Genomic DNA, 20538 nt, shown 5'->3' on the forward strand with positions numbered 1-20538 from the left:
TGGTCACCTACAAACAAGCAAGATTTCTGGCTCTCACAGACCTGTAACTTCTTCTTTAAGAGGCTCCTCTGTCCTCCACTCGTTACCTGTATTAATGGTACCTGTTTGAACTTGTTATCAGTATAAAAGACACCTGTCCACAACCTCAAACAGTCACACTCCAAACTCCACTATGGCCAAGACCAAAGAGCTGTCAAAGGACACCAGAAACAAAATTGTAGACCTGCACCAGGCTGGGAAGACTGAATCTGCAATAGGTAAGCAGCTTGGTTTGAAGAAATCAACTGTGGGAGCAATTATTAGGAAATGGAAGACATACAAGACCACTGATAATCTCCCTCGATCTGGGGCTCCACGCAAGATCTCACCCCGTGGGGTCAAAATGATCACAAGAACGGTGAGCAAAAATCCCAGAACCACACGGGGGGACCTAGTGAATGACCTGCAGAGAGCTGGGACCAAAGTAACAAAGCCTACCATCAGTAACACACTACGCCGCCAGGGACTCAAATCCTGCAGTGCCAGACATGTCCCCCTGCTTAAGCCAGTACATGTCCAGGCCCGTCTGAAGTTTGCTAGAGTGCATTTGGATGATCCAGAAGAGGATTGGGAGAATGTCATATGGTCAGATGAAACCAAAATATAACTTTTTGGTAAAAACTCAACTCGTCGTGTTTGGAGGACAAAGAATGCTGAGTTGCATCCAAAGAACACCATACCTACTGTGAAGCATGGGGGTGGAAACATCATGCTTTGGGGCTGTTTTTCTGCAAAGGGACCAGGACGACTGATCCGTGTAAAGGAAAGAATGAATGGGGCCATGTATCGTGACATTTTGAGTGAAAACCTCCTTCCATCAGCAAGGGCATTGAAGATTAAACGTGGCTGGGTCTTTCAGCATGACAATGATCCCAAACACACCGCCCGGGCAACGAAGGAGTGGCTTCGTAAGAAACATTTCAAGGTCCTGGAGTGGCCTAGCCAGTCTCCAGATCTCAACCCCATAGAAAATCTTTGGAGGGAGTTGAAAGTCTGTGTTGCCCAGCGACAGCCCCAAAACATCACTGCTCTAGAGGAGATCTGCATGGAGGAATGGGCCAAAATACCAGCAACAGTGTGTGAAAACCTTGTGAAGACTTACAGAAAACGTTTGACCTGTGTCATTGCCAACAAAGGGTATATAACAAAGTATTGAGAAACTTTTGTTATTGACCAAATACTTATTTTCCACCATAATTTGCAAATAAATTCATAAAACATCATACAATGTGATTTTCTGGATTTTCTTTTCTCATTTTGTCAGTCATAGTTGACGTGTACCTATGATGAAAATTACAGGCCTCTCTCATCTTTTTAAGTGGGAGAACTTGCACAATTGGTGGCTGACTAAATACTTTTTTTCCCCACTGTAAACCTCCGACTTCAACTGTACAGAGTACAGCTATACAACAATCCCTCAATAAAGATATGTCTTAATATGAAGTGTATTAGAGTAAATATAAAGGAAGCCTGGTTGAAAAGGTCTCAGCTAAATTATTATTTGAGCTGAGAAATGTACACTGTCTCCCTGTTCAGTGGTGAAGAAACACCGATCCACCTAGACCCTCCAAGGACTAGCATTTGTACTTTCCCCTCTAAGTGGTGAAACAGAGAGAAAGGGCCTGACAGAAGAATCAAAAATGCAAGGTGAAATGCAATTTCCACTCATAATAAATGCTGTCGCTAAATACAATATTATAGAAAAAGATTAGACTAGAAACTATAAATTACATGTGACAAGGCCCTAAGACACTGGGAGAAGTAGATGGGGCCTTTTGCCGTCCCTCATCCCTCAGTGAGGGTAATGAATTGCACAATTGGAAGGTCAGACCAACAACAAAAAATAGAAGGAAAATAATAAAAGAGAGAAGAACTGGCACAGAATCCGCAGTCTGTTTATTGGCTCTTAATGAAAACCAATTTATCTAAATTACCACCAGGGAGGATTCCTAATTAAAGCTGGGGAAAGAGGGTGGTATTTTTGTCAGTGAAAAGTGTGCTGCTGTTTTTTCCAATTCAAATCTATTGCAGGGAAAGAAAACACAGCCGTTCGGGCTGTGGCACTATCCAAGTAACGCTTTTCCCTTCTCCTTTTTCTGTCTGGGTTTAGTAGTTTATTATAATTAAAGCCAGGCGTCAAGTTAATGTCGTATTCCATTAAATCGCAAAGAGAAAGCATATTTGAACTATGTATGTCTTATTAATCCAGATATCTATGGATTACTTTGAGAAAAAAGGCCCTGGTTCTATATAGTGGAAATGCTTTTTAGGGATATTTCTGTGTTTTGAGAGTAATGAACTGTAATGAAAATGTCTGCTTTACTTCCCCCCACAAATAAATCATTTTATACGAAAGTATAGATAGTACACCAATAAGGTCAGATTTTGTTACAATGTGGTATTTGATATTATATATCATACAAGCTTCCAAACATAGGGCTTTATCTTAATTAAGTTGTATCAATGTTGTGTACTTTCACAGTATCTTTGGTTTTATAGTATGAACATGTACTGTAATTTACATAGTTGTACTTCATATGTACATTTGTGTTCCTATTATGAATTGAGTTTTACACATCTTGCTCTGTTATTGCTTTCTCGATAGGCTCATTTCTAACAAATGTGCAGCAATACATTTACATTTTCATTGAATTCATGTCACGCCCTGGCTCTGGGGACTATGTTATGTTGAGCCAGGGTGTGTGATTCTATGTTTGTATATCTATGTTGGCCTGAGTGACTCCCAATCAGAGGCAACGAGTGTCAGCTGGTTGTCTCTGATTGGGAGCCATATTTAACTGTCTGTCTTTTCACTTTGTGTTGTGGTTTCTTGTTCCGTGTTGGTTTGTTTATGTAACCAAGGACGTCACGTTTCGTTGTTTTGATCGTGTGATCATTCGTATAATAAATATGTTTGCTTTCAACGCTGCGCCTTGGTCCTCTCCCTCCTGTAACGATCGTGACAGAAGAAACCACCATAACAGGACCAAGCAGCGTGAAGAAGAGAGAGGATGGACTTGGGAGCAGTGGAGTAGGAGTCTCGACTGGGCCAAGCCAAGAGAAGAGGAGAGAGGTTGGACTTTGGAGCAGTGGGGTGAGAGTCTGGCGAGAACGATGGAGGCCTGGCCCACGGGGAGGAGAGACCCCCAGAAATTTTTTAGGGGGGGGCTCACGACGTCGGGGCAGCAGGAGGCCGCGATAGAGCGGTCCAGCGGGTTGGCAGAAGAGGCCGCCAGGTTACGGGAGTCACTGGTCACCAGGGGGAAGGAGGTTGTAGAGGCACGGCGAGAGGTACTGGCGTGTGTTGCCAGTCCGGTCCGGCCTGTTCCTGATCCCCACGTAGGGCCAGTGGTGTGTGTTCCCAGTACGGTCCGGCCTGTTCCTGCCACTCCCACCAAGTCTGTGGTGCGCATCGCCAGCCCAGTCCGGCCCATCCAAGCTCCCCGCACCAAGTCTGTGGTGCGCGTCACCAGCCCAGTCCAGCCCATTCCTGCTCCCCGCACCAAGTCTGTGGTGCGTTTCGTCAGCCCTGTCCGGCCCGTTCCTGCTCTCCGCACCAAGTCTGTGGTGCGCGTCGCCAGCCCAGTCCGGCCCATTTCTGCTCCCCGCACCAAGTCTGTGGTGCGTTTCGTCAGCCCTGTCCGGCCCGTTCCTGCTCTCCGCACCAAGTCTGTGGTGCGCGTCGCCAGCCCAGTCCGGCCCATCCAAGCTCCCCGCACCAAGTCAGTGGTGCGCGTCGTCAGCCCGGTCCGGCTCATTCCTGCTCCCCGCACCAAGTCAGGGGTGCGCTTCGTCAGCCCGGTCCGGCCCATTCCTGCTCCCCGCGCCAAGTCAGTGGTGTGCTTCGTCAGCCCAGTCCGGCCTGTCCCTGCTCCACGCACCAAGCCTACGGTGTGCGTCGTCAGCCTGGTAAGGCCCGTTCCTCCTCCACGCACCAAGCCAGGAGTGCGCGTCGTCAGTCCAGCACAACCCGTGCCTGGGTCATGTCCGGAGCCGGATCCGCCGCCGAGGCGGAGTGCCCACCCGGTCCCTCCCCTGTTGTGGTTGTTTGGCGCGGTCGGAGTCCGCGCCTTTGGGGGGGGGTACTGTCACGCCCTGGCTCTGGGGACTATGTTATGTTGAGCCAGGGTGTGTGATTCTATGTTTGTATATCTATGTTGGCCTGAGTGACTCCCAATCAGAGGCAACGAGTGTCAGCTGATTGTCTCTGATTGGGAGCCATATTTAACTGTCTGTCTTTTCACTTTGTGTTGTGGTTTCTTGTTCTGTGTTGGTTTGTTTATGTAACCAAGGACGTCACGTTTCGTTGTTTTGATCGTGTGATCATTCGTATAATAAATATGTTTGCTTTCAACGCTGCGCCTTGGTCCTCTCCCTCCTGTAACGATCGTGACAATTCATAACAATATGAAAGTAGAGACAGTATCATTCCTAGCATGGAATTAGGATTCCTCCCACTGTGGTAAAATAGAGCATTCCACAAAGACATGATTCTTAATTGCACAAATATTTCTTCTTTCTTATCACAGATTTACAGTAGATATCATTCAAAACAAATTGCATTGTCTACACATGTAGTCACGCATGGTAAACGCAAAGTTTTCGAGGTGTCCCTTGCTACGCAGCTGTGGTACAAAACACCATAGCACAACTTTGGATTCTAGAAAACATTTCATATTCTTTAAAATGGCAACTTTTTGTTGTAGTTGTGTTGTGGTCCCTCATTGTTGACTTATAGGTCCGCAGGGGTATTCTGAACCACCTCTATCTCATTAAAGTGAATGTATTTGGAGAGGGGTGACTAGAAGCCAAAGTGCAACAAAGTGCAGACCTGTGAGTGCACTGGGAGAGGCCAAAAAAACATGGCAACAGAGGCGAGAGGCACATTTGTAAAATTAAGTCCAAAACAAAGTGAAGGTGTTAGCGCTAGTAGCAGCTTGATGCATGCCAAGCACTAGACCTGGAGTGCTGACATGGCTAACTCTCTCTCTCTCCCCCCACCCTCCTCTCTCTCTCCATCCCACCCCCCCTCCCTCTCTTCCAGATAATGGTGCTGACAGACCCTGAGTTTGAGAGTAGTGTGCTCATCAGCTCGGATGAAGGAGCAAGCTATCAGAAATACCGCCTCAGCTTCTACATCCTAAGCCTCCTGTTCCACCCAACAAAGGAGGATTGGGCCCTAGCCTACAGCCACGACCAGAAGGTGAGCTCCGTGTCGTTTTTTCTCCACAGTTGGTTGTTTTGTACAGTATGTTTTGGATTTCAAACTGTGATACACAGTCGGATAAAGCTCCAAGCTGTTGATGTTTTATATTTTTTCATCCCGTTTCCAACGGCGCTGTATTGTTTTATTGAATATTCTTCTGTCGTCTTAATATGATTTATTTACCTTCTTGAAGTTTTGATTAGAAAATTGATAATTTTTATCAGTTTGATGATACTTTAGTTAGACGTTACCTCATGCTGTGGAAAACTCTGTACACCCATTTCACACACAGGTCACATCCCATATAACCCCCTGTGAAGAAGACCTACCATTATTGTCAATGAGTATGACCTGGCTACCAAGATGTTTATCACAACAGGGGAGTCTGGTTAGGTTGGAGGAGGGAGAAGAGTGACACCTTGGGTTGCTAACTAACCCCAATATCAGTCATAACAATGAAACCTGGAGCGATTCAGAGGTTGTCACTATAAGAGGTCCTAATGAAAAAAGAGTCTCCACACAGTCACTTTGATCAGATGCAATTTTACAGTTGTAATTTGCTAAGCTTTCGGTCTGTGATGGACTTCGTTGGAGAATGCGGACTATACGAGTTTATAACAGAACCTTTTGGGCTGTTTAATGCACACTATAGATGTTGGTGATGTTTTGTTTGCATTAAAAGGATGGGCCTTTGTAGACATGGCTCAGAAGACATATAATTGTGGACATGGAACACTTTCAGAAGACATACCTTTGTAGACATGGAACACTCCCAGAAGACATACATTTGTGGACATGGAACACTCTCAGAAGACATACCTTTGTAGACATGGGAGACTCTCAGAAGACATATATTTTTGTACATGGAACACTCTCAGAATAAATAACTTTGTGGACATGCAACACTCTCAGAAGACATACGTACAGTTCTGATTAAATGATTCCTTAAGCATTGACGCAACGTGGAATCTGATGGTGATTAGTAAATTAGATAATGTCGTATTTTTTATTGGGATTCCATACAAGTGCAACTTTAAAACAGTCTGTTCTGTACTGATCACATATTGAGTTTTTCTATATTCAAACAGCTTGGTCTCAAGCTTTGTCAGATCACTTTACTATTTGTCTCCAGTCTTTTTGTACTCAACGCAGGTCAATCTCTATCTCTTTACTCAATGTCTGGAGTAAACTGTTCTATTTAGAGTTCTAGAACTCTGGGTGACCTCTCTTGACTCTTATATCAGAACGTGTGGGCAGTGTAAAGACATGATTACTGTTGATGTAGCTGTTCCTCTCTCTCTCTCTCTGACTAAGGTCGATACAATTAGAGCATCTGTGACACGTCTCAAAAAAGTATGAGGGTGGAAAGTATGGAAACAACGCAACATAATAGATAACTTTTTTTCTTCTTGTTCTTCTGGGTTCCTCTGGGACTTTTCAACTGTTCAAGTCTCCTAATTGACTTCAGTATTGGAGCTGCTTGTCTTATAAATATTTTGACAAGAGCTGTTATGCTAGACAATGTCAGGCCCGAGTTGTTTTGTGCAGTTCAGTTATTCATGTAACACCCTCCCTGAAAGCAAAAATGATATTTTTCTGAATGCATTTATAGTCCGAAATGTATTGGGTTGGGGGGGGTTGGGAAGCTAGTGGTGAACGTCTCAAGGGAGAAGTGAAGACAAACCTTTAAAAAACACAAGTCCCCTCGACTCGAGTTGTATTCCATTCTTAACATATTGCATCTCGACTCATACACCTCGTCGGACCTGGGAAAAAAGGCCTTGGGTCCCTAATGGATTGTGTAAAGGAAGGGTTCATCAAAACGTTAACTTGGTGGGACTGTTGAGTTCAACTATTCAGTACACATTGCAGTTACTGTGGTCACTTGGGGATATGGGGTTCTATATCGTGGAGCTCCGCCCCATAGGGGAGCTCTGCTCCTAATGGTTTACCCTCTGCCCTAAGGCAGCAGCAGCCTGAGACAAAATTATGCACACACCTACAGCCAATAGGAGTACAGGTGTCCCTATAAGAGGGGGTGCCTCCCCTCAATCAGCCTCCCTTTTTCTTCAGCGACTGGACTAGACTGAAGAAGCCAAGAAGAGAGCTCATTAAGGAATGGCGCCCCCCCCTGCAGCGCCAGAGGTGCCGGCGAGAGAGCTCATTAAAGCGTCATCCTGGCATCACCCGAAGGGCGGCCAGAAGAGACGCCGTTTATGACAGGCGAGGGGGAGAGAACGGAAGACGGCACAGCGCCTGCTGTGACCGAGCCCACTTTCCCCCCCCACTCTACCGTTGAGTGTATGGAGGAGAATGTTTTTTGTTGATGTGTGTAATAAAGAGTTGGCTCTACTTGACACTGTCAAAAAATAGCCCCTTTTCCTTAATACATCCGAGAGCGTTCGACCTTCCTCACTCTCGCTCTCTCTCTTACCACTATGAGTGCAGCTCAGCCCACCATGGTGCGTTGCTGAATGCACACATAAGGCAGGTATATAAAAGGTATTAAGTGTACCTTATAAAGACCTCACTTTACAGACTCCTAGGAGTGCTGTAGTGAGTGTCTCACATAGCAGGCTGCAGTCTCAGCCAGATAATGGCATGATGACGCGACCGCTATTCGGGATGGCGCTCTGTCTCAGGCTAACGCCTCAGTCAGTGCAGTTCAGACCCGTGCTGCGTTCAGGGAGGGCCTGATTACTACGGTTACGGGCGTAACCAACGTATCGGCGCCCCCGTTTCTCTCAGAACGCGCTGATAATAACCACATTGGGGATGGCGCACTATCACAGACTAAGGTCTCTGTTAGTACGACCCAGACCCATGCTGCGTTCAAGAAGGGCCCGATTACCACGGTCACGAAGGTGCCCAGTGTATCGGCGCCCCCACCTTTTTCTGAACGCGCCCAGGCTCACCACACTGAGTGTAGTTCAGCCCACCAGAGGTGCAGAGCTGAACGCACACAGGAGGTGAAAGGAGGAATAATACCTAGACGCCGTCTTGGTTTATCTCAAGAGACCTCACATTACAGACTCCAAGGAGTACTGTAGTGAGTGCCTCTCATAGCAGGATGCAGTCTCAGTTTGGAGACACCTCCAAACAAGCTTCAATGCCATACAACACTCCTTCAGTAGCCTCCAACTGCTCTTAAATACTAGTAAAACTAAATGCATGCTTTTCAATCGAACGCTGCTGGCATCCGCCCACCCGACTAGAATCACCACTCTCGACGGGTCTGACCTAGAGTATGTGGACAACTACAAATACCTAGGTGTCTGGTTAGACTGTAAACTCAACTTCCAGAATCTCCAATCCAAAGTTAAATCTAGAATCGGCTTCCTATTTCGCAACAAAGCCTCCTTCACTCATGCTGCCAAACATGCCCTCGTAAAACTGACTATCCTACCGATCCTTGACTTCGGCGATGTCATTTACAAAATAGCCTCCAACACTCTACTCAGCAAATTGGATGTAGTCTATCACAGTGCCATTCGTTTTGTCTCCAAAGCCCCATACACTACCCACCACTGTGACCTGTACGCTCTTGTTGGCTGGTCCTCATGTTCGTCGTCAAAACCACTGGCTCCAGGCCATCTATAAATCACTGCTATTAAATTATCTTAGCTCATTGGTCACCATAGCAGCACCCACCCGTAGTCTGCGCTCCAGCAGGTATATCTCACTGGTCATTCCCAAAGCCAACACCTCCTTTGGCCGCCATTCCTTCCAGTTCTCTGCTGCCAATGACTGGAACGAATTGCAAAAATCTCTGAAGCTGGAGACTCTTATCTCCCTCAATAACTTTAAGCATCAGTTGTCAGAGCACCTTACCGATCACTGCACCTGTACACAGCCCATCTGAAATTAGCCCACCCAACTACCTCATCCCTATATTGTTATTTATTTTGCTCTTTTGCACCCCAGCATCTCTATTTGCACATAATCTCTTGCACATCTAGCATTCCAGTGTTAATACTATTGTAATTATTTTGCACTATAGCCTATTTATTGCCTTACCTCCATAACTTGCTACATTTGCACACACTGTATATATATTTTCTGTTGTATTTTTGACTTTATGTTTTTTACCCCATATGTAACTCTGTGTTGTTTTTATTGCACTGCTTTGCTTTATCTTGGCCAGGTCGCAGTTGTAAATGAGAACCTGTTCTCAACTGGCTTACCTGGTTAAATAAAGGTGAAATTAAAAATAAAATAAAAATGATGACGCAGCCGCTAGTTGGGGATGGCGCACTATCGCAGACTAAGGTCTCGGTTAGTGCGATTCAGACCCATGCTGCGTTCACGGAGGGCCCGATTACCACGGTGACGAAGGTTCCCAGTGTATCGGCGCCCCACTTCTTTCTGAACGTGCTAATACTCACCACACTGAGCGTAGTTCAGCCCACCAGAGGTGCAGAGCTGAACACACACAGGAGGTGAAGGGAGGAAAGATACCAAGACACCGTCTTTGCTTATCTCAAAGAGACCTCCCATTACAGACCCCAAGGAGTACTGTAGTGAGTGTCTCTCATAGCAGGCTGCAGTCTCAGTCAGGAGACATGATGACGCAGCCGCTATTTGGGGATGGCGCACTATCGCAGACTAAGGTCTCGGTTAGTGCGATTCAGACCCATGCTGCGTTCACGGAGGGCCCGATTACCACGGTCACGAGGGTGCCCAGTGTATCGGCGCCCCCACTTCCCTTTGAATGCGCTAATACTCACCACACTGAGCGTGACTCAACCCACCAGGGGTGCAGAGTTGAACACACACAGAAGGTGAAAGTTAAGAAGGTATCAAGGCGCCGCCTTGTTTTACCTCATAGAGACCTCATACTACAGACTTCTAGGAGTACTGTAGTGAAGGGCTCTGATAGCGAATTGCAGTCACCTAAGATGACGCAATCGCTTGCTGGGGATGGTGCCCTGCCGCAGGCTGTGGCCTCGGTCAGCGCAATTCAGACCCGCGATGCGTTCAAGGAGGGCAGGAATACGACGGTTACGGGTTTAACCGATGTCCCTACTCCTCTTTCTTTCTCAGAACGCATTTCCTCTCCCTTTCACGGGAGGCCCACCTTGGGCTGTTCCACCACTTCAATGTTGGGGAACAGTGGCGTTAAGGGTCATAGAGGAATACAGGTCCTTCCTACTGGATGCACCACAGCTTCGCGCCCAGCCACTTTCTCTGCATTGCTGGCAGTGGCGAAGAAGCTGCACCCTCTCACGCTGGCTAGAACGGACGTTGCAGAAGGGTTATGCTCTCCAATTCCACCGGACCCCACCCCCGTTCAGGGGAGTGGTGGAGACGGTGATGAAAACGCCAGACAAAGTGGCCGCTCTGATGACAGAGATTACGGAACTTTTGGCGAAGGAGGCGGTGACAGTAGTTCCCCGGGAGCAAAGGAACAAAGGGCTATATTCGCCTTATTTCCTAGTGCCCAGAAAGACGGGGGGAGTGAGGCCGATTTTGGATTTACGCATTCTCAACGAGAGCATAACCAAACGGCCCTTCCGAATGCTAACGACAAAACGTCTGCTGGAATGTGTCCAGAGAGGGGACTTTTGTACGAGCATAGACCTAAAGGACGCGTACTTTCATGTGCCGGTTCAGCCGCGTCACAGGAAGTTTCTGCGGTTCGCCTTTCAAGGGGTGGCGTACGAATACACGAGGATGCCATTTGGGTACGCCCTGGCACCTCGCACATTTTCCAAGTGTGTGGAGGCGGCATTGGAACCGTTGCGTCGTCAGGGAATACGGCTACTAGCCTACCTGGACGACCTACTGGTTCTCGCCCCGTCAGCAGAGCTGGCGATCACTCACACAACACAGACAGTGATGCATCTCACAAGTCTGGGGTTTGCTGTGAATTGGAAAAAGAGCGCGCCCTGGCCCACTCATCAGATTGTCTACCTGGGGATACAGCTAGACACTGTGAGGATGAGGGCTCGAATTTCGGACCCCCGAAGGGTAGCCTTGTTGCTAGCCCTAAGGAAGTGTCGTCCGAATCACACGGTGACGGCGCTGTCGATCATGTCACTTTTGGGTCTCATGTCGTCAGCCCACTCTGTGGTTCCGCTGGGACTCCTGCACATGCGCAGGACGCAGCGATGGTTCGCCCAACTAAGACTAGACCCATTGCGTCAACGTCATCGGTTGGTGGTGGTTCCCCTCTCGCTCAGTGCAGACCTAAACTATTGGAGAAACTCGCGCGTTCTCACACATGGAGTCCCGATAGGAAAGGTGTCCTCTCACATCCCAGTATTCACGGATGCGTCCCTGACGGGATGGGGAGGGACATGTCAGACACAAGCGATAGGAGGTGTGTGGCCTCAATCAGGTCATCACATCAACCACCTGGAGTTGGAAACGGTTCGACTGGTTCTGACCCACTTCGCGTCTACCCTTCTGGGTCGCGATGTGCTGGTCTGGTCAGACAACCGGACCACAGTAGCCCACATAGATCGCCAGGGAGGAGTCAGGTCTCCTGCTCTCCATCGGGCGGCAGAGGAATTGTGGCTGTGGGCTCACGAGCACCTTCGCTCATTGAGAGCAGCACACATTCCGGGCTACTTGAACGTAGGAGCAGACCTCATGTCAAGAGGGGGTCCTCGAGACAACGAGTGGTGTCTGCATCCAGACATTGTTCTCCAGATTTGGGAACAATTCGGGAGAGCCGAGGTGGACCTATTCGCGTCACGCGTGAACGCGCAATGTCCTCTGTGGTTCTCTCTGAGGGAACAGGACGAACCGCCACTGGGAAGGGATGCCTTTGCGCACCAACCGTGGCCGAGAGTTCTCCTGTATGCATTCCCTCCGCTGTCCTGCATTCTCCCACTGCTAGCCAGGGTGAGGTCAGGGGGGCTGTCAGTGATACTGATAGCGCCCGATCGCCCGGGGGCTCTGTGGTTTGCGGAGATGAGTCAGATGTTGATTGCGCCACCTTGGCCAATTCCACATCGACGGGACGCGTTGTCTCAGGCGGCTGGCACGATAGGGAAATTGCCCATAATCGGCCAACCACTGAAGGCCTGGCTGCTGAGAGGGACAGGCTAGAGCGCCGTGGGTTATCTGATGCAGTGATCAGGACCATACAGGGTTCACGTGCCAGTTCCACTTCTAAGATGTATGCCAGTAGATGGAACGTGTTTTCACGATGGTGTGTCACACAAGGTGTGGACCCCATGAGCTGTCAGGTGGAGAGTATTCTCTCTTTTCTGCAGCTCATGTTTGATAAGCAAAAATCGCCTGCCACGGTTAGAGTGTTTGCAGCAGCGATTTCAGCTTGTCATGAGGGTTTTGGCAGAGACAATGTCTTTAGTCACCCTCTAGTGAAACGCTTCCTATTAGGAACGCGGCGACTTAGGCCAACACCTAGAGTCACGCTTCCTCAGTGGGATTTGGCTTTGGTACTCGAAGTGCTATGTAAGTCGCCGTTCGAGCCATTGAATCAAATACCCCTCAAGATGCTGTCTATCAAGACAGCACTGTTGCTCGCTTTGACTACAGCTAAGCGGGTCAGTGATTTGTGTGCTCTTTCGACGAGACCTGACTGCCTGGCCATCCATGGTGACCTGAGCAGAGCAGTGTTATGTCCTAACCCGGCATTTGTGCCGAAGGTTATTAAGAGTTCATATAGGTCACAGACCGTGGAGCTGTGGGCTTTTTCTCCTCCTCCTCATAGAGAGAGGAGTGAGGAGAAGCTCCATCGCCTGTGCCCGGTACGCGCTTTGGCGTGTTACGTCGAGCGCACAGCAGCGATTAGGTCATCGCCTCAGTGGTTTGTGTGTCACGGTGCGGCTGCACTAGGTAGACCACTTTCAAAACAGAGGATGTCTCACTGGCTTTGTGAAGGCATTGAGACAGCTTATGAGGTAGCAGGGCGGCAATTGCCTCAGGGTATCAGAGCTCACTCCACTCGTGGAGTAGCGGCTTCTACTGCCCTTTTTAGAGGAACAGGAGTAGAGGATATCTGTAGAGCAGCATCCTGGTCGACGCCGTCTCCATTTATCCGTTTCTATCTCTTAGATATGTCTTCTAATTCTCTGGCTCGATCTGTACTCAGCGTGGCTGAAGGGAGATCTTGAGCAAGAAAGAGAGGAGAAGCAGGACTGTGGACACAGGTTTCCATCAGGTCCGCTTTGGTTAGGAAGACGTGTGTTTGACAGATGTGTTGTCTAACTCTTTGGCTCGGTCTGTACTCAGCATAGCTGAAGGGAGATCTGGAGCTAGGAAGAGAGGGAAAAGCAGAACTATGGACTGGGTTTCCATCAGGTCCGCTTTGGATAAGAAAACATATTTTGTGGCATGAATCCTGACTGACAGGGTCAGTACAGTAGAGGCATGCGTTGATTAACAGAATATGAGGTCATCTATCTGCTTGTTCAGTTAGTATGACTCATGTTTTTGTTCCTGCCCACTAATCTCTGGGATTCCATTGAGTGAGTGAGGCGGTCTACTGCGTTCATAATGTAGAGTGACACTTGATGTCATTCCATTAGTGGTCGGTAGTGTTTTCACAGGATATTGAGGCACATCTATCTGCTAGTACAGATTAGTATGGCTTCTATTCCGGTGATCTGCCCACTAGTCATTGGCATTGCCATTGGACTAGGTGGGGCGGGTCTTTTAACCGATGACGCGGTATATTGTGACGCCCGTAGGGGTTTTTAGTTGCAGTACTGCGGGACTCGGTTGCAGCCATTGCTAGGCTTGACTTTCTCGTTTCGATGGGAAGTGTTAGGCTCGGCAGGGAGTACATTTTGGAGCGCTACGCTCCGCCTTAAACCATTAGGAGCAGAGCTCCCCTATGGGGCGGAGCTCCAGGATATAGAACGATTAGTTACCGGAGTGTAACTCCAGTTCTATGAGTGGAGCGGAGCCCCATAGGACTTAAGGCCCTGCCGAACCTCTCTAGTCTCGCTGAAGAAAAATATCTCGGGAGGCTGATTGAGGGGAGGCACCCCCTCTTATAGGGACACCTGTACTCATATTGGCTGTAGGTGTGTGCATAATTTTGTCTCAGGCTGCTGCTGCCTTAGGGCAGAGGGTAAACCATTAGGAGCAGAGCTCCCCTATGGGGCTCCGCTCCACTCATAGAACTGGAGTTACACTCCGGTAACTAATCGTTTTGGTTTCATTACGTAGTTAGAAGTGTTTATGAGAGCAGACAATTCACCAGAAAAAGCTGATAGTGTAGATAAAATGACATTAGCACAGACAGACAATGAACATTGATTGTGAAAAAATATCCAGTTTATATCCATGTATCTATTGCCAGTCTATCATGAAGCCTATCACTATCTAGCCTGGTTAAGTTCAACCTTCGTTCCCTTAGCACCAGTCTTTTAATAAAAGTGTTCTCTGTGTTTAATTATATCCTTATTCAGGTTTCTGGTGTTCAAATCAATTAATGTTGGCTATGTCAAGAGGAGAACCCCAGGTGGTTGACATAACTTTGTTTTTCCCAAATAATGTTCCTGTCAGCCCCCTGTAGTCTCTCACTCAGACACACAATGTCAGATGAAGAACGTCAGTCTTCCGTATTCCATACATCAACCAAATCATGCTGTTCTTAGATAGTTGACATGTTGGAGATACATTTATTCTCACTTCCTTTCAACCTTTGAAAAAAGTGAGCAAAAAACGTTTCACATCGGATGTGTCAACAGAAGCAAATCACATGTCTTCAGACAGTCAAACAAGCTCACTATTTCCAAGTTCCAAAAAAGCAGATGAGTTTGGAGTCAATCACCTGCATACACTATTTGCAGCCTAGTCACCCAGCACCACAATTACATTGCAGGCAACCCAACACACCGCCTAAGCCCAGTTTGAAGCGAACGTCAAACAACTCATAATGTGGTTATTTGTAATTCCTACCACTGGGGGAAACAATCAGTATTGCCAGACAGCGCAGCGCCGCTAGAATAAAGTGTCAGTGTATCTCAGGTTTATTTGTGACTTCTCCAGTCTCTAACTCACTTGCCCTACAGTGCGTACAGTGATTTGATTGGCCCCTTGTCTGCATTAGGTTAGTTGCCTGTTACAAATAGCAGGATTAGTGTCATTAGTCAAGTGGGGGAAGGATGACTCAGAGCCCAATAGATTAGAATACAATAGACTATAACTAAATGGTGTTGTGGAGGAGGTTCTTCCTGGTGAGGATAAAGCTGGAGAAGGTGTTGTGGAGGGGGGTCTTCCTGGTGAGGATACAGCTGGAGGAGTGTGTTTTTTTGGAGGATGTGTACAGTATGTAGCTTCTAGGGATGCAGACGCACACACACATATGCCATCACACAAACACACATGAGCACGCACACACCTGTTAGACAAACATACCAAGCTGAAGCACAGGCTTGGTATGTATGTATGCATGCATACACACAAACACAAAACTTAGACAGACAAGACTAGGCCTGGTGGAACTCAAACCTGGTGGAACTCAAACTCAAAAGGATGCATGGTGTTGCAGTTTTGGAGAGGACTGGCACAATGAAGCAGAGAGAACAGAGAGAACAGAGAGAACAGGGGACTGAAATCAAAGGGAAATGATGGCTACAGCGAAGTGGAGGCAGCTTCATGGCGAGGAGAGATAGAGAACGCGAACAGATGGGAGTTACTCTTTTAATGGAATAGCAGATATACATTGTCACAACAGCAGATGGATGGAGGTGTGTTGTTAAATAGAGAGAGGATTGAGGAGCCAATGTGCCAACAACAAGGAAACAGATTGTGTGAGAACTGTGACTTTCTGTCGTTGCTAGGCCTCTCTTGCCATGTTCCTTTGGTGATGGTGGAGGTGTGACATCCTTTTGGTTTTTCAGCATGTGCAAGCCTCTTTATATTGAGTTTAAAGCCCCAGTTGATGGACTGCCTCTTCAATTCAAACCACAAAGGGTTTCAAGTCTGGAGACTGAAATGGCTATTGCGAAATGTTGATTTTGTGGTCAATTAACCATTTCTTTATGGATTTTCATGTGTGCTTGGGGTTATTGTCTTGCTGGAAGATCCACTGGCGGCCAAGTTTCAGCCTCCAGGCAGAGTCAACCATGTTTTTGGCTCAAATGTCCTGGTACTTGGTAAAGTTCATGATGTCGTTGTCCTTAACAAGTGCCCCCGGACCAGTGGAAGCAAAATATCCCCATAACATCAAAGATCCACCACCATATTTTTCAGTAGGTATGGGGTTCTTTTCTCCATATGCATCTTTCTTTCAACACCAAGCCCACTAATGGCGTGGCCAAAGAGCTCTATTTTCATGTAATTCCAACAAATGTAAATGCCTAGAGATTGCTAAATGGCATTGGCACCTGAGTTGGAACCTGTGCTATGGTCAGATGACATGAAAATAGAGCTCTTTGGCCATGCACACCATATAATTTCCCTTTTCTTTTTTTGCATACAATATAGCTCAGTAAAACAATAATTTTATACAGTCTTTTTTGCTCATCTTTATCAAAGGTGCCAAAAGTTTTGTACCTGACTGTAAGTGAGTTTGACGTCCTTTTGTCTTTTTAGGATGGGCAGCTTCTTTATTGCATTCCAAGCCCCAGTTGCAAGGCTAAGGCAGGCTACCTTCACACAGGTACTGGGTTATTGGGTATTGGGTTATGTCTTATGAGTAGCCCTTCTTGCCCTTGGTGAATACCACACGTCCACAGGGTGTATTTAGAATTCCTATCCGCTCACCTGAAGGCTTTGATATTTCAGCGGCGTCAAAACCTTTATGGGGGGGGGCTGCTATCAGTTTATTGGTATTCATCTGTTAAGTCGTGGGGGGGGGGGGGGAGTACGGTGTGTGTTTGTGTGTGTGTGTGTGTTGGACTAGGCTGACATTTACCTTTTTCTGTGGGGAAGACAAAATGGTCGATGTGATGGATTCTGCCTCGCGCTGAACCTTGCCTCTTAACTACAGTCCAACAGCCTCGTTCTGTGGCCGGCTCCACTTTCATAAGTCACTAACATAACCTGCTCTATATTTTTTTCTTGTTCATCAGTTTGATAAAGTCTCCTTCTGAGGGAGAGCAATAGTGAAAGGGGTGGCCATTTTGAAAATATTAGTGTTTATGGTCATTTGAAGCTGCCAGCCAGCAGGACTGGTTTCCTCATCATCTATTTCAAATAGGGGATTATCAAAGCAGCTTCCTCTTTCAGTAGAATGTCGATCTATACTGGAGTTGGTCTATACTGGAGTTGGTCTGTGCTGGAGTTGTTCTATACTGGAGTTGGACTATACTGGAGTTGGACCATACTGGAGTTGGACCATACTGGAGTTGGACTACACTGGAGTTGGACTACACTGGACTTGGACTATACTGGAGTTGGTCTATACAGGAGTTGGTCTATACAGGAGTTGGACTATACAGGAGTTGGACTACACTGGAGTTGGTCTATACTGGAGTTGGACTATACTGGAGTTGGACTATACTGGAGTTGGACTATACTGGAGTTGGTCTATACTGGAGTTGGACTATACTGGAGTTGGTCTATAGCGGAGTTAGGAGTTGGTCTATACTGGAGTTGGACTATACTGGAGTTGGTCTATAGCGGAGTTGGTCTATAGCGGAGTTAGACTATACTGGAGTTGGACTATACTGGAGTTGGACTATACTTTGAAGATACAGGAGACTATCCATTGTCTTTGCTACAACTTCCAATCAGATACTAAACCTGTGCCATTCTGACTCATGTACTGTAGATTTTGACAGCAAGCCAAATTGTACTTGCAAAGATGTAATCTAGATTGTTGATATTTCTTTTCCAGAGCGTCAATTTCAGTATATCAAACCTGAGGTGTTATGCTACACACCTGGGAGTAATGATCTACCTTGCCCATGACATTAACAACCAAACACAATCAAACACCCGGATAATGTTTTATTTTCATTAGCATTTTCATGCGCTCTCTGCTGCAATTCCTTTCCCACATATATACCACTTAGACATACATTCAGTGCCAGTTTTATTTGTACTTGGGGAACCTTCTATGCCCTTGAGGCTTAGAACCTGTTTGTTTAATGTGGCCCTGAGATTGGCTCTTTAGGACAACATTAGTAATGTACTAATTGGAGTGTGAAATTATAGTGAGTCTTCATTGCACAAAAAGCCATCCACAAATAGTGCGGAGGGAGGATGAAAGATGTATAGTTAAAAAGTGCTGCATTCACCAGAAAGAAACATTGATGTAATTTCCCATCCACGCTCCCCCACATATTCACCTAAAGATCGTAACTTGCCCAGGAGCCTATAAATCGGGAGCAGTAGTGAAACTAAGTGTCTCATTATATGGTATATATGGTCTCCACCTATCCGCTCTCAGAGAAAATCTACCATATATCCTGAGGAGTAGTGGCACTAGTTCAAATCCAATTTAATTTCCGTAAGGTTTTTATGTTAAAAACTAATTACGCCCTCGTGCCATTTTGTTGCCTTTGGTGTAATGGGGTAAGTTGAATTACTCTACCGGTTGACTAATGGTAATGGGTGTCTGAAGTTGACAGGGCACATTTTGGGTTGTGGTATAATGCTGTTGCCGTTAGTTCATTCGCTATGTGTAAGGAAGTCTCATTGTAGTTCCATGGCAAGATGGTTGACATGTTAACAACTGCATGTGCATTCATAACATGCATTGAGGGGTTTTAATATCTTCATCGTGCCACCACGGACACATAAATCAATATGTCTATATATAAGAAATATATAGTCCCAAGCTTATTTTAAAGCTCCACATAAGGTAAAACAGTGCCACTGTTGGCCCCAGCACATTTGTTATTGCTTTTGTCTTGTTGAAGAAACGAAGAGAGTAGTATCCAGCATCGAGGTAAAAAGAAATGGTCAAAGGAAATTGCAGGACTACTCTGCTGTATCATCGCGCGTGCAATGATGTCATAGAAAAAAACAGTGTTCGTTGTTTGAAGTAACTTCTTTGTTGTTGTAATATTGCAAAAGGACGTGGCAGTTTCATCCTGTTTGGATTCCAGCTTTAAATACCAATCTATTGTTTAGTAGTCTACCATACAAAATGCTATATGGCAACATCACCCTTTCAATATGGCATATTCCATGTACTCTTATGTTTAGTATTGTATTGTGTATGGAAACAAACATTGTAGATAATGTTGCCAATATGTCACAGTACAGCTTACTCTGTAGTATACTAGTCTGTGTGATGCAGGTCATTGTTGGAAGGAAATATCTTCTGAAACCCAGCAGAATATGACATGTTGTTCAACTGTATGGTACACTTACTTAGAGAGCAAGGTGACCTGGAAGTATAAGAATAGTGATTTTAAGAAACAGCAGGGTGCATTTTGGATGGGGGGCAAATTAAAGTCATGGGGGCTGAATAATGAAAGAGGGAACACGCCGAAATGTACCTTTTACGTTTGTCTCTCATCCTGAGTAGATTGATAGATGGACCCCTATCCTCCCTTTCCCCCCCCTCCTCCTATCATCCTCTCACTGTTATTCAGATAATGTCATGAATAGGAGTTGAGTTTGGCCCAGAACAAACCGTACACTTCAAGGGCATGTGAAAATGTCTGGAGGATAGTTTGGCTTCTCTGGGTTTCACAGGGATCATACAGGGATCATACTGAACAGGTGCGGCCCACATCTGGATAAACCCGCCGTCAGTCTGTCAGGGTCTTAGGATGTGGAGGTATTATCAGTCTGGAGAGAAAGGCAGGCTGGGAAATGAGAAAATAACACTCTGATTGTCGAGGAAAGTCGGCACATAACTTTTGTGGCAGAACTAAGTTGTGTGAATGGAGTAGGCTCAGGGAGAGGTAAAATGTTGCTAATCATCAAAATAACATTTTTGGTCGTTATCTTGCCACTTTTCTCCAACATTTGTCACTTGCCATTGTTTTCGCTTTTCAAACAGTAACGCCACAAATAAATGTGACGAATGTTCACTGTTGGCACTTAGCTTGCCAGCTGAATGGATCGTTTTTCTCCAATCCCCTCACCCAGGGGGGCAGCTACCAAAAAACAAATCAGGAAATGGTAGGAAACAGCCTCTTTGAGCGAGCCACACATTCCCTCCAGTCCATCTATATGCAAACATTTATTGACTTAATCTGCTCTAATGACGCAAATGTATGCCGTTAATTATTTTCCACAAAGAATCGTATCACGGCTAAATGTTATCCCAAATGCAACGGGGGACATCTGTCTCAATAAAGTATGCAGAGCCAGAAAATAAGTAGAAAAAATACATTATTCAGGACTTGAGTTTTTTTTGTCTTCATTTACAGTAAATTGACTCTATAAAAATGCATTAGCATTTC

At 46.3% G+C, this 20538-nt stretch overlaps 1 pseudogene across 1 annotated transcript in view; it reads left to right on the forward strand.

The window, feature by feature from the left end:
- The window catches only part of LOC311130326 (VPS10 domain-containing receptor SorCS3-like), a 202502-nt pseudogene that overhangs the window by 109565 nt on the left and 72399 nt on the right, over window positions 1-20538 (forward strand). Inside the window, exon 5 of the transcript in view lies at window positions 5084-5242. The product of the transcript in view is annotated as a VPS10 domain-containing receptor SorCS3-like (transcript). The remainder of the gene's footprint in view (window positions 1-5083; window positions 5243-20538) is intronic.

Source organism: Coregonus lavaretus, assembly GCF_964263955.1.
Source record: "Coregonus lavaretus genome assembly, chromosome: 6".
Lineage (NCBI taxonomy): Eukaryota > Metazoa > Chordata > Actinopteri > Salmoniformes > Salmonidae > Coregonus > Coregonus lavaretus.